Source organism: Thunnus thynnus, chromosome 2, assembly GCF_963924715.1.
Source record: "Thunnus thynnus chromosome 2, fThuThy2.1, whole genome shotgun sequence".
Classification (NCBI taxonomy): Eukaryota; Metazoa; Chordata; class Actinopteri; order Scombriformes; family Scombridae; genus Thunnus; species Thunnus thynnus.
Genome location: NC_089518.1, coordinates 7,127,939 through 7,140,463, shown reverse-complemented (window position 1 = coordinate 7,140,463; position 12,525 = coordinate 7,127,939).

Sequence of the window (12,525 nt, the reverse complement as noted above, 5' to 3'; positions counted from 1 at the left end):
CACACCGCTGTATATTCCATCACTATTACAACTTGTCAGCAACAGCCAGACCTTTTTTTCTGGGATCAAGATAAGACCTTTTCGTTCAAAGGAGATGGAGTTGAGATTTCTCTAAATGTCACCTTATCACAAATGCCATTTCAATTCCACCCTTCCACCCACCTTTGCTGCTTCACACTTTCATTTTTTTATTTTTTTTTGTAAAAAACATTTCTATGTGCACACACCAACCCCCCCCAAACCCCCCCTCCCCGAACACCGTCTCGTCTCCGTCCCCATGCCCAACCTAAACATATTTTAATGAAGCATTCTGAGCAAGAAGTACCCTTTCATATATTTCATTAAAGTAAATGTATAATTCAGAGTGCTGAGAATATTCTCATCAGAATAATGACCACATACGTTGTTTTTTAAATGCTTAAAACAAAAACAAAAAAATTTTTAAAAAAAACAACAAAAAACAGACATTTCATTTACACTTCACAGTCTTCATCAGTACAGTTTTTTTTTATGTGGTCAAAAGCAAACTTTCATGCTCAACCTAGTTATGTTTTTCCTGACAACCAAAATTTTGTAGGTCGTCCAAATAATGAAAGGCGTCTTTCAGGAGCAAAGGGGGAAGTAGCCACAAAACCTTTTAGGGAGGGGGTAGGAGTAATTCGTCAGGAGTAAAAGTGTCAAAATTAATAAAAATAATCAAAATATTTTATCTCGCAATACGTTTCTGCATTTATATCAATCCTTTACAGTGACCATGATCAACCTTAAAGCTGCACTAGTCAATATTTTTTCTATTTACAATGGATGAAATGACAATATGTTTGTAATGTGAAAGGGTTAGCTCGTAATGACAAGCTGCAGTTCTTCTAAACTCTATGAGGCGATTTAGTGTCTTTCAGCTCATGGTTTTGGTTTTACGGCAACTTTACTGTTTTGGTTTAACTCTACCCAAACTCATTAATGTTTCCAGCATCAGCAGGCAGCTGTTTTCAGTGAAAAAGCTCTGATAAACCTACTGAACACTACCTGCCCAAAGAGTAAGTTAATATTGGACTTACATTCGTCAAATGGACACAAGCATGACTCCAAAAAATTGTTAATGTGGCTCTGTGTCTGCTAGACGTTTAAATAGGCAACTGTTGGCATGTTCATAATAAAAGCTTGATATCATATATCATTAAGCCTTCAAGTGGCCAAAATGTTAGAAAGAAAAGTCCTATTTCAAAAGAAAAATGTTTTATATTTTATTGAAGCGCCTATAAAATCTGTTGAGTTTATTGATACTGTCCTGCACTCCAGGGTGACATCTAACAGCACCTTGTTAAACAGATGAAAACACAGTCTATAGCTGGCTGTAATGATGTGATTTCTGACGTTAGTGACATGACTGATGTCCGACGGCGACCTCTGGGTACGAGGCCAGCCGACAGGCTGACAGGTGATGTGTGAAGCGACAGGAGATGAGCTGCTGAATAATGGGCCCTTGTCAAAGCCTTTTCCTCTGCTTTAGAAGAGTTAGCACACAAGGCAGCTTGGCCCGAGCTCCCATGATTGATGCCCACCTCGGGACTCGGCTCTGATAGGCTGTTGGTGGTCCCTGAATGTGAATGAAAATGTACCTCTTGTTTCAGTCATGTCACAATGCCACATCCGTCCACAATATCTTCATTTGCTTTAGTGATGAGGGCATTAAAAAATGCCATGTTTTGCAAAGCTATTAAAGCTCTGTGAGGATATCTGATAGAGAAACTGTGGCGCAATGAATTTTAATGAGCCCCATTCTCTTAGAAATACAATGAAAGAGGTGTTTCTAATGGAAACTGAGGTATGGGGATGTTAACTTTTATAGCTTATCTCTGCTGTTTATATTACCCAGCAGTAGAGCTAGAGGCAGACACACTGCGAGGAGGGCTTGTCTGTTTTTATTCTCTACCTCTTTTTCTTCAGTCTCCATCCTTATTTCCTCCTTTCTTACCTTTACATAACCATCTTTATACCCGTCTCTTCTCTCTTTGCTTTTGTCAAACAATGAAAAAACCCAGCACGTGTCAGACTTGAGGATTTAAAGGCAGCACTGTATTATTTACCCTGTATTATCTGTTTCAGGATAAATCACCTGCGAGCCAAAGAGGGGAGTCTATACCTCTGGAGAAAACACCCGTCTATCATAACGGCAGCAGCTGTGATGGATAGAGGTGAGGGGGTGAGGGCAGGCGGGTCAGCAGAGAGCAGAAGGTTCACCGGACAATAGAGTGGAGAGTGTGGCCTTAAGAGGCAGCTTTGGACAAATCACATTAAGCAGCTGCAGAGAAGTCCAAGTGATGTTCTCCTCTCCACATCCATTATATTTTCCCAATCAGCTTCAAAGATGAACCATTAGCACACTATTCTGTGCGTCATCATTGTGCTGTACAGGAAAAATGCCTGAGTGATGCTTTCTAAATGGTGGTGATTATCCTCTCGTGATGCTTCATTCTTGCTCTAAATTACATATTATATGTTCATCTGGTAAAACATTTCTACATTCCAACTTTTGTATTTTTGCTAATCAGCATATATGTCCATGGTGCTTGTTTTGCTTATTTGGTCAAAGATGTAATAACGAAAAACACATCTAGATTAAACTACATTTGGCACATCTGTACTGTTAATATCTGTATGGTTAGGCACTAAAATAGCTAGTTAGTCAGTTAATAACAATTTGTCACTTAATATCAATATCACTTAATATTAATAATGTCGTTTTCCCACGGTGTTTGGGGTAGTCATTCGGTTCAAGCTGGCACACTCCTAGTGTTTTTCCATTACACAGCACAGCAAGGTAAAGAAGTTGTTTACCTGCTGGAGGTGTGCTGTTTGCAGAAAATGCAGTAAGAGCCTGTTGTCTACCGCTCTTCATCAAACATCTCTCTGTGGCTGTTCCCTCCCTGCAGTATTTATAATTGATTCACTGACCAAATAGCTCCAAATATCTCCAGATGTTGTTGTTTTTATTGAAGAATAGTGCCACTAACGAGGCTCCACTAATTTGGTGATGAACACGTTTCATTTCCTATAAATTCTTCACAATAAAAATCTCCCGTTATTTTGTCATTTAAAAGCTTTTAAAATGAAGCAGCTGAAGAAGTTGGGTTTTCATCAGCAGTAACTTAACATGACTCCTATACAGCTGAACAGGAAACAGCAAATTAAGGCAGATGTCTAAAAGTACAAACAGGCACAAAGGAGAGAAACTAGACCACAGAGACTGAGAGCTGAACACAGAGACCGTGGAAAGAGGCCTGGTCTCCAGCACAGACACAAGTTGAGTCTTGCAACACACCTTTTGTTTGAAGGGGCGGAGGGGGGGGGGGGTCGTGATAGGTTAGCCATGGTTGGCCCTGCCAGTGAGCAGGACCGCAGCAGGGCAACGCGTCACAGTTATCCCCTGCTGTGAGGCTGCAATGCATTGCAATGCAGATGCATTTTATCTAGGGTTGGCTTGGCACAGCATGGCTAAAGCGGACTAATCCAAGATAGCGGAAAAGTCCTATGATGTTACTTCCAATTCCAACAGCAATACCAGCAGTTAACCAGCTGTGGGGCCGGCGTTGTTAGTCTTTGTTTCGGCCATCTGTGACTTGAGCACGCCCTACATTACTCCGTGTTGTGATTCCAGTCATGAGGTAACGAACAGGACTCACATGCACTGGACCAGATTTGAAGAGTTGCAGCATATGGTTGGTGCTATCTTTTCCGTTTGGGGGCAGGATCTTGCAAATAAGGAGTGCATGGGTGTTGTCTTTCACACCCTGGAAACATGCCCCACTACCTCGGACTGAGGATAATGCTAGCTTACTGGGAACACACTAACATTAGCTTAAGATAAACTGTGCTAACAGGGCAGGCATCACAATCAAGTAACATTACACTTACTGAAATATTGTGACAATAGTCAGCAGGTGAGCCAACTGTCAATCACAGCTGTCAATCAATGCCCATATGGCAGACTACTTCTATAAGTCTTCAGATCTTATTAACGGAGTAGTAATTTCCAAAATGACCACTAGCAGACTAATTAGAGGGCCCTAATTTAGCGATTGAAAAACTGAATACTAAAATTGAGTATTTCCAGAGAGAAGATGACACTTACTGAATGGGAGTCAATTGAAGCCGGCATCTAGCAGCGTTGACGTTGGTGGCATTGCACTTCCGCATTGGCTTCTGTTCCATAAAAAAAAAAAAAAAACCTATAGACATTTGTAGTAAAAAAGTCCAGCCTTGGAACATAACTGTTCTCAACAGTATGTTTCAACAAGGATGGTTATTTTCAGAAGATGATCTAATATTGTTAATCCCAGATTTCAGAATGCTGTTTGATGAACAGCACTTCCCATAAACCCTACATTCACGGGTTAAACATCATGGCCCACGTCCTGCGACCATGAAGAAGTTAAGGGTTAGCAATTAAATCAGACATGTCTGCCATAATAGCAAGACATAGAGGGTTGCACGGTGTAGACATTTTTAGACAGCTGAGGTTACAGCTAAAAAGTTGAAAAAATTACATCAGAAAACAGTGTTGGTGAATTTTATTGATATAGAGAAAAACTAGTTACATTTACGCAGGCCTAGCCCCAGGTAATAAAGGCTACCCAAGGTATTACATCATGTCTTCAGGTTTCTATAAAATGTGGGATTGATAGCAGAAGGCAGTGTTTATGCTCTATTGAAGGAATATATAGAGGGCACTCATAACTCAGATACTAAAATAAAATGGTAGAGGGTTCATATTGTGCATGATAGGGAGCAATTTCAGAAATAGCCCAAGTCTGGGAGCTGCCAATTACACAGCAGGTGGTAAAATAAACATGAATGTAAAGTACAGTAACATCTAGTGGGAATGAGTGCTAACATTAGCAAGCTAGACTAAGCTTCCACTTTCCAAGTGAAATGCAAACTCCACATCACGATGGTTTTTCCCACATGTGGACTATTGAAAAGAGATTGCCACCATGTGGGTTGTTGAAAACATGAGGAAAAACACAATGTATGTAGACCATGCAGGGCTATGACATGCTTCTGTCAGTAGCACACTACGGACGTTGACAGTACATCTTCTACATAGCAACACCAACCCTCACATGTCAGTCAACCACTACCATAACCAGAGGCATGAAGCGTTCTTTTACTCACACGAAATTGAAGAAAAAACAAATTTCTGTCTGATTCTAAAATGTAACTCTAATTCTAAAAAGGATTTTTTTCAGCATCTCTTGTTTCAGTGATTTAACTCATGATATTGGCACTGATGGAACTGTCTTTGTTCTGCTTTGGCTCAGGATTTTACTGTAATGCTTGTTTGAGGGAGATTAACCTCACTGCTTTAGAAGCAACTGAAGTTATTTTAGCCCACTGGCAGTCATGGCACATTTTTGAGCCAAAATAATTTCCATGCAAATAATATGGCATATGTAGCAACAGACTGGCTGTAGACACAATTGTGCAGCTGAGTAGTAACAGTTTCAGTCTTTACAGCAGCCAAACTACTGTGAAGTCAACTGCCAAAGTGTCCCTGAGCAAGATACTACCTGACAGATAGCATCACATGTGGCAAATACTGTTTAAAATGTCTATTTTTTGCAGATAAATGGAGACTTGATATCTTTTTTAGGACTGTAATGTGGGTTAAAATAATAACCTTCACAAATGGCTTACACGCTGCAAAAATGTATATCTTCAGTTAATGTATTCTAACATGAAATATTAAAGGTAGCGAGAGGCATGGGAAAATTTTAAATGTCTCTTTATATACATATATATATATATATATATATATATATATATATTCATGTATGAGGGTTTTTTCCTTTTTTTCAATAGGGAGATAGGATGACATGCATTAAAGCCAGAATCAAACCAGGGACGTAGAAGTTATACGGTGTGTGTCTTAACAGCTGTAGGCCACCATGGCACCCCGGTCACAAGTGTGACAAATGTGATACAGACTCACACGTTGTGAGAATTGTCAGCTAATTGCTATTCAGCTGTTATTATTCATTAAAACCAGGCTTTTAAACTTGTTTAGGATATCTGAGGCTCAGTGCTAAAACCTACGCTCTGTCCTCGAAAACCCAAAATCAAGTCAGAAATCTTGCTGTAACCGTTGACTTTAACAGTCTTAAAAACAGAAAACTTTCATTCTTGGCAGCTTAGATTACTGTAACACTCTCCTCTCCGGTCGCCCCCCGGCATCCTTTGACTAATTCAGATCAACCCTCTCATCCTCAGGTCTGGTAGTGGTCTGCTGGATTGTTCCCAGATTCCAGGCAGAGCTGGAACAAATGTCCAGAAGCTATGACTGGTCCCACCTTTGTCTACTTTTAACATTCATCATTACCTACCTTGCACTTGTATCTTACCCTATAGCACTTATACATCAGTTTTTAATGTTTTGATTTATGTTTTAATTTGCCTTGCCATATTGTATTTCCTTTTTTTTAATGTTTGTAATGTATTATGTAAATCATTTTGCCTTTCTGTATAAAATGTGCTCTGCAAATGAACTTGCTTTACCTTGCCTTGCTTAAATGACTTGTTAAAATATGATATTTTTGTAATTAGTATTGTCCCTAATATACAATAGGTTGTGAAAATGTTGCCCTGCAGTTTAGAAGTATACAGCACTGCCTTTTCTTTCTCAGCTCGAAGGCATGTTCGTCTGTAAAAAAAAAAAAACACTGTTAATGATTCATCTTCTCCCGTGCAGGAATGGAGGAATGGAGGAACGGAGGAACGGAAGCAGAGATGGAGAGAAATGGGGACTACTAAGTGTTTATTAATGATAAACTAGCTTCAGAGACTCCAGAGGGCTCAGCGATCTCCGGAGGTGTAGACTCTGCTCTATTTATTCTCACAACCTGTCAGCCATTTGAAACAAAGAGAAAATATATCTGAGGCCCTGCTGTGCTCACTTATGGAGTCTTGCAAATGTCTCGCAAACATGAATTACACCCAAATTTACCCCAGAGCTTTTCTTTTATGATGGGAGGTCTGTTTGAATTCTAATGGATTCAAATTATGGATGGAAACACAGAGCGAAGGAGAAGAGGAAGAAAGCAGGCGTTCAGTTATAATGGTGGAGTTACTAGTTATAAAAATACAAATATTAGAAAAGTCAACAACTAAATCACTTGTGTCCTCAGTAGACTGTTATAAACCCACCTGCCCCTCATGACCCAAAGTACCACTGATTTTCTATCCCAACAGGTAATCAATTACATTCACCTTGTTCCAAGCATAAATCAGCCCTTGATTACACAGCTACAATGAAAACCAGCGGGAGTGTGCCCTGAGGATCAGGACTGACATTAACTGATCCAGAGTAATGACACTGACCTTTTAGGAAATAAAGAAAATCAGTAGTTGGTGTTTTTGTGTTCTTGTGTTCCTGACAAGCGATCTCATGTGGTTACGAGAGCGTTTACTGTTGTGTCTAAGTAGCGAAGGCAGAAGTAGCGTGACTTTGTTATCCTGTTGCAAAAAGATTTTGGAAGCCTGTTGGGACGGATGGTTATAGAAGACTGTGGTTCACATGCTGTCTCACACAGAAACAATGTTTTCTTTTAACAATGATCATCATCTCTCCCTAATCTTCTCCCTAAAAGTCTTTTTATTGCTAAAATGACTGGAGGTCTGCAAGCTAGTTCAGCCGATCATATGCAGTATATCCGGTGCACCCTTTTGATTATGGTAGTGTACTTATGCCGTCAGTATTACTGTCACTCCCCGATCCTTACTGTGCTGAGCTTGGTGCTTCTTTTTGGGGAGTGAAAAGGTCAAAGCCTTTAGATGTCAAATGTTGCATCAACTCTGTACATATTCTACATTCACATAATTAGCCATTCCACATGAGTCGGCTGACTAAATCGAACCAAAGAAAAGAAAATGCTCATATGAATCATTTTTCTAACATCATATACAGTAGGTCATTTAAATGTGAGGAGTTCTCATTTTCTCCCTTTTTTCTTCTTTTCACCTTCTATCAGTGGAAGTTTAAACAAGGATCCTTGTTACTAATAACTGTGGTGATCAGTGTCCCCATATTGCAGGAAAGTGAACAAGAAATTCCAACACAGGAATACCAAACTTAAATTTGAGGTCATGAAGAAAGTGTGTCCATTACACTGACAAGTTTATTATTACACTGTCAAATCTCCCACTCAGGAAACATCTTCACCACAATTCTGGGTGTGCATCACCGTCATTGTTGGCACGACAGTGATGCGTTCAGGAACGAGGCACTTGCGCCGAGCTCCGTAAACATCACTGAAGTAATGAGGCGTTTTTCATTTGAGCATGGCGAGGTGCGCTGTCATGCTGATCTGAGCATATTCTAAATGTCTAGTTGACCAATCAGATTGCTTGGTCAGAACTACGTGTTGTATAATATTGAATATTATCCAACTCTCAGATCTGACTATATTGGCCTAAACAATGCAGTGTTGGTCAATGACAATTTAAGAGTAAAAATTGGTCAAAGCCTGTGAGATTTAACGGGTTTAATGTACAGATTCTTACCTTTTTAGATTTAGTGCTGTAATAGACTTACTCTAAAATCATGAAAGCTGCTGTTTCATAGGAGTCTTGAATATTTTGTCCCTGCTGCCTTGCAGAGGTCTGATGATGGAACCGACAGCAGGATTTCTGGGTACTTGAGTCTTAAGAAATTGAACAGTTACCTTCTTCAGTCATTTGGCATCATGTGTGCGCAAAATATGCTCAATGAAGTTTAAATTAGGCAACCTACATAACTGACTGATAATCTGACAATTCAAATGAAGCAACCAAGTGTTCATTTACAATTAAACAGTTAGATTAAAGTCGTTTTACAAGGCAAATATAACCGCAAATATGGATAGAAAGATCTCTACATGTCACATCAGTTCGATACTAGTTTTGTCTAATGTGCTAGTGTTGCTCTGTGCTTGTTAACCTCTCTGAATGTCCTCCAAAAAAAATCATTGTTTTATTCCTCTCACAGCTCACCCTTGTCTGACCTGGATCTCAGCAGCTATCCTGCACATCTGTATGCCACCAGCACTGCCAGCCTGAAACACAGTGAATGCAGCCTGGAGGGAACAGAGAGAATCGCTGAAGGCTTCTGTGCTGCCCGGTCAGAGTAATAATCACACACTGCAGAGACACACACTGGAACAGTAGCAGGGGAATGTAATGGCTTCCATGTGCATGTTTAACATATAACGCCGCTGATGCTGCTGCTGGTGCTGCTGTCTGAACACACTGAGCAGTCATCAGTCTCAGCCATGTTTTTTTCTTCTTTATGTTCACACTTGAAGCTAACAGACTTGCTCACATTACTTCCAGACACATGTGTATGGTGTATCCATAGTTTCTGCAAATTCCTCAACTCTGTGTGTGTGTGTGTGTGCATGGACACATGTGTGTGTGTGTGTTCACGTCTATGTTGCTTACATAAGTCTGGTCTGCTGAGAGGTGAAGCTATAGCCTCAATACCAGCAGCCTATAATTACAGAGGCAGCTTCAGTGTGAGAGCAGAGAGCCTGCTGGGTAATTGCCACTAAGAGCACCAGAGGAAGTATGGCTCCTTTACGTCCAGCACTTATTCAAATGGATCAGTTCAAGCCATTCCAGAAATTGAGCAGGGCTGAAAAACTTGTACGCCAGCAGCCCTGCGAGGATGATTGCATCTAAGTGGCTGAAAAAAATCAGCAAGAGTCACCTTTATAAGTACTTAATCATAATTACTCAATTAACTCTAAATCTAGACACAGACTGTATGAGAGACTGCATTGTCATGACAACATGCAGTGAGAAATAGAATATAGATCCCAGGTATCTGTAAGATTTATCAGAAAAATTTACAGCAATTTGTACAGTTTACACAAAACTCTGCCAGCAGCTCTGTGAGGCTGACAATGACAATGCTAACATGCTAATGTTTAGAAGGTACAGTGTTTCATCTTAGTTTACCATGTTAGCATACTAATGTTGATATATATAGATATTCTAGATTTGAGTTGTTAGTATACTGGAGGTCGAGCTCAAAAACTGTTAAATCCTACATTTCCTACAATGCAGCCAAGTTTTTCTTCTTAGACCCTCACTACATCTTTCAAGTATTAACAATGATAGAAAACACATTGTAGTTAAAATATATGACTGGGAAACAAATGAGGATGAATGACAAGTGAATTTTACCCATAGTTTGACTTCCCTTTATGTTAGTGACATTCTGACCGAGCAACACAAATCAGACCGCCTTGTCCGTCTAGCGCGGCCTCTTCAAAGCATGCTGGATGGCTAATTACAGCACAAGGCGATAAATACACACACTCAGACACACACACATGCCTTGACAAGTCAGTAAAATCTGAGACATCCCTTAGGATCCCAGCAGCTAGCAGAGGGTTGCAGCCGTGTCTGAAGGAACTGACAATTTACTGCGAGTGAAGACCAGCTCAAACAGCCAACAGCTCATTGTTGCAAATATGAGGGGCTATCAGAGCTGAGCTAGCCATAAAGCAACAACACAGCCATCTGTACGATGTTTCTGAGGAGCATCCAGCTGAAATAGGTCATGTTGGCTCTGCCTCTTCTGATACTCAAATTTCCTTTCTAGAATATCTCTATATGCCTCTATACATTTCACAAAATATTTGTATAGGCTATATTTTTTTCTTTTTTCAGTTGTTCTTGGTCATTCATTCAGAAGTCTGGCTGAACGATGCATTCAAATGCAGTCGTTTTGATTGGAACAGATACTTCTCTAATCTGATGTATGTGAATGCACTGCAGTTTTGGAGTAAATACAAATTCTATATGTGTTACACTGTTATTAAAGGAGTACCTCTGCGATTTAGTATTGCATGTTCACAAAGTTTGGGGACTTGTGAGAGACAGATTTAAAAAAGCCACAACATCCTGACTTTTAGTCCTTGATATGAGAAAAGTTCTAGAAGTGCTGGATCCTACGATTCTCATGATGGAAACTCTGCCCACAACACACAGTTTGTAACCCAAACGTTCTGTTTTAAATTTGTGATCTTCAAGCCGAGATGACCCTGGTGACGTCATCATGGTTATTTTCTCAGACTTGACAAAGCTCCTCCTGGGGCACCCCAGTAGCCTCCTGGTTAACATGCATACCACATAACCGCAAAGTCTGGGGTTCAATTTGGCTGCGTACCTCTATTGCACACCATACCTCTCTGTCCTGTCTCTCTGCACTTTCAAATCACAAATAAAGACAAAAAATAATCCTCACAAAAAGTTCCTCCAGGCTGAATAGTGATCCTAAGTAAACTGTAAACCAATCTTGGTAGTTAAGTAAATGTTTGCTAATATGTTCCAAACCTTCCAGAAACTGTCCAAAGCACATGTCCACCTATAAAAAAAAGTCCTGAGATGAAATACACCGTGGTTCCTCAAGCCGATTTATGGTCTTTATTCCTGTGTGAGAGTATTTATGAGAGCTGTGTATGGGGCATGTTTCATAAAATATATATAGAACACACATGAACTCACACACACACACACACACACACCTGGAGGAAACCCCTCCTGGGTGCCGGCTTTGTCTTGAGTTACAAGCAGAAGCCTTTGAGCTGTGCGCAATAAAGCAGACAGTGACCTCGATCCTTCCCGTTCTGACCCTGGACCATTTCACCAACCCAGCACAAAACTGGTTATACATCAGGATCCTTGGTCTGTACGGCAATAAATTGTATTCTATTGCTCTGCCCCAAAAAGACAAGGAGGCCACTCAAACAATGATCCCCACAGGTCTAGCTGAAGCCTTGTGAGGATGAAGGAGATCGGGTTCAGCACTTTTATGAGGGATTTATGAGAGACACTGATGTGAAAGTAAAACACTGAAGGCAGCCCAATGGCTCGTCTCAGCTTTCAGCAGTGTTCTTGTTTGTCCAGGGCTAAAGCCCAGCTGTAGACACAACTCCCCGCCTCTCCTGACGCTTCTCACTGTCTTTATCCAGAAGGTCCACACTGATCAATTACTGTATGTAGTAGAGTCTGTGGGCCCACACTCACTCACAGAGTCACTTGTGTTTGTGCATGTATTTGTGCCCTCTATAATGCACTTTGGGATGAACATGTAAACAAACACGTTGCAAATAAATATGGCTTTGACCTGACTTGCTTCTTTCGAAAAAGCTCTGTATCAATATGTCAATCACTATGACTACTGCTCGCAATGAAACTGTGGACAGGGCTTGAAAACCAGAACACTACAGAAAAATTGGGTATAACATGAAACCAGCAGGGATTTGAATCCAAATATTTTCAGGAGTTCAGTTTGGCAAACTCAGTTTGCGATGGGCTTTGGAGCCTTTGCAGCGTGATCTCACCCCACTGGGCCACAGCAACAGTTGAAAGCGTAAACTTGAGCGAACTTCTGCCAACCCCGCAGAGGCAAAACACAACTTTCCCCTCAACTTTAATACATTAAAAGATAGCACAGTGCTGCATGTTGATCTTTGCTTTCCA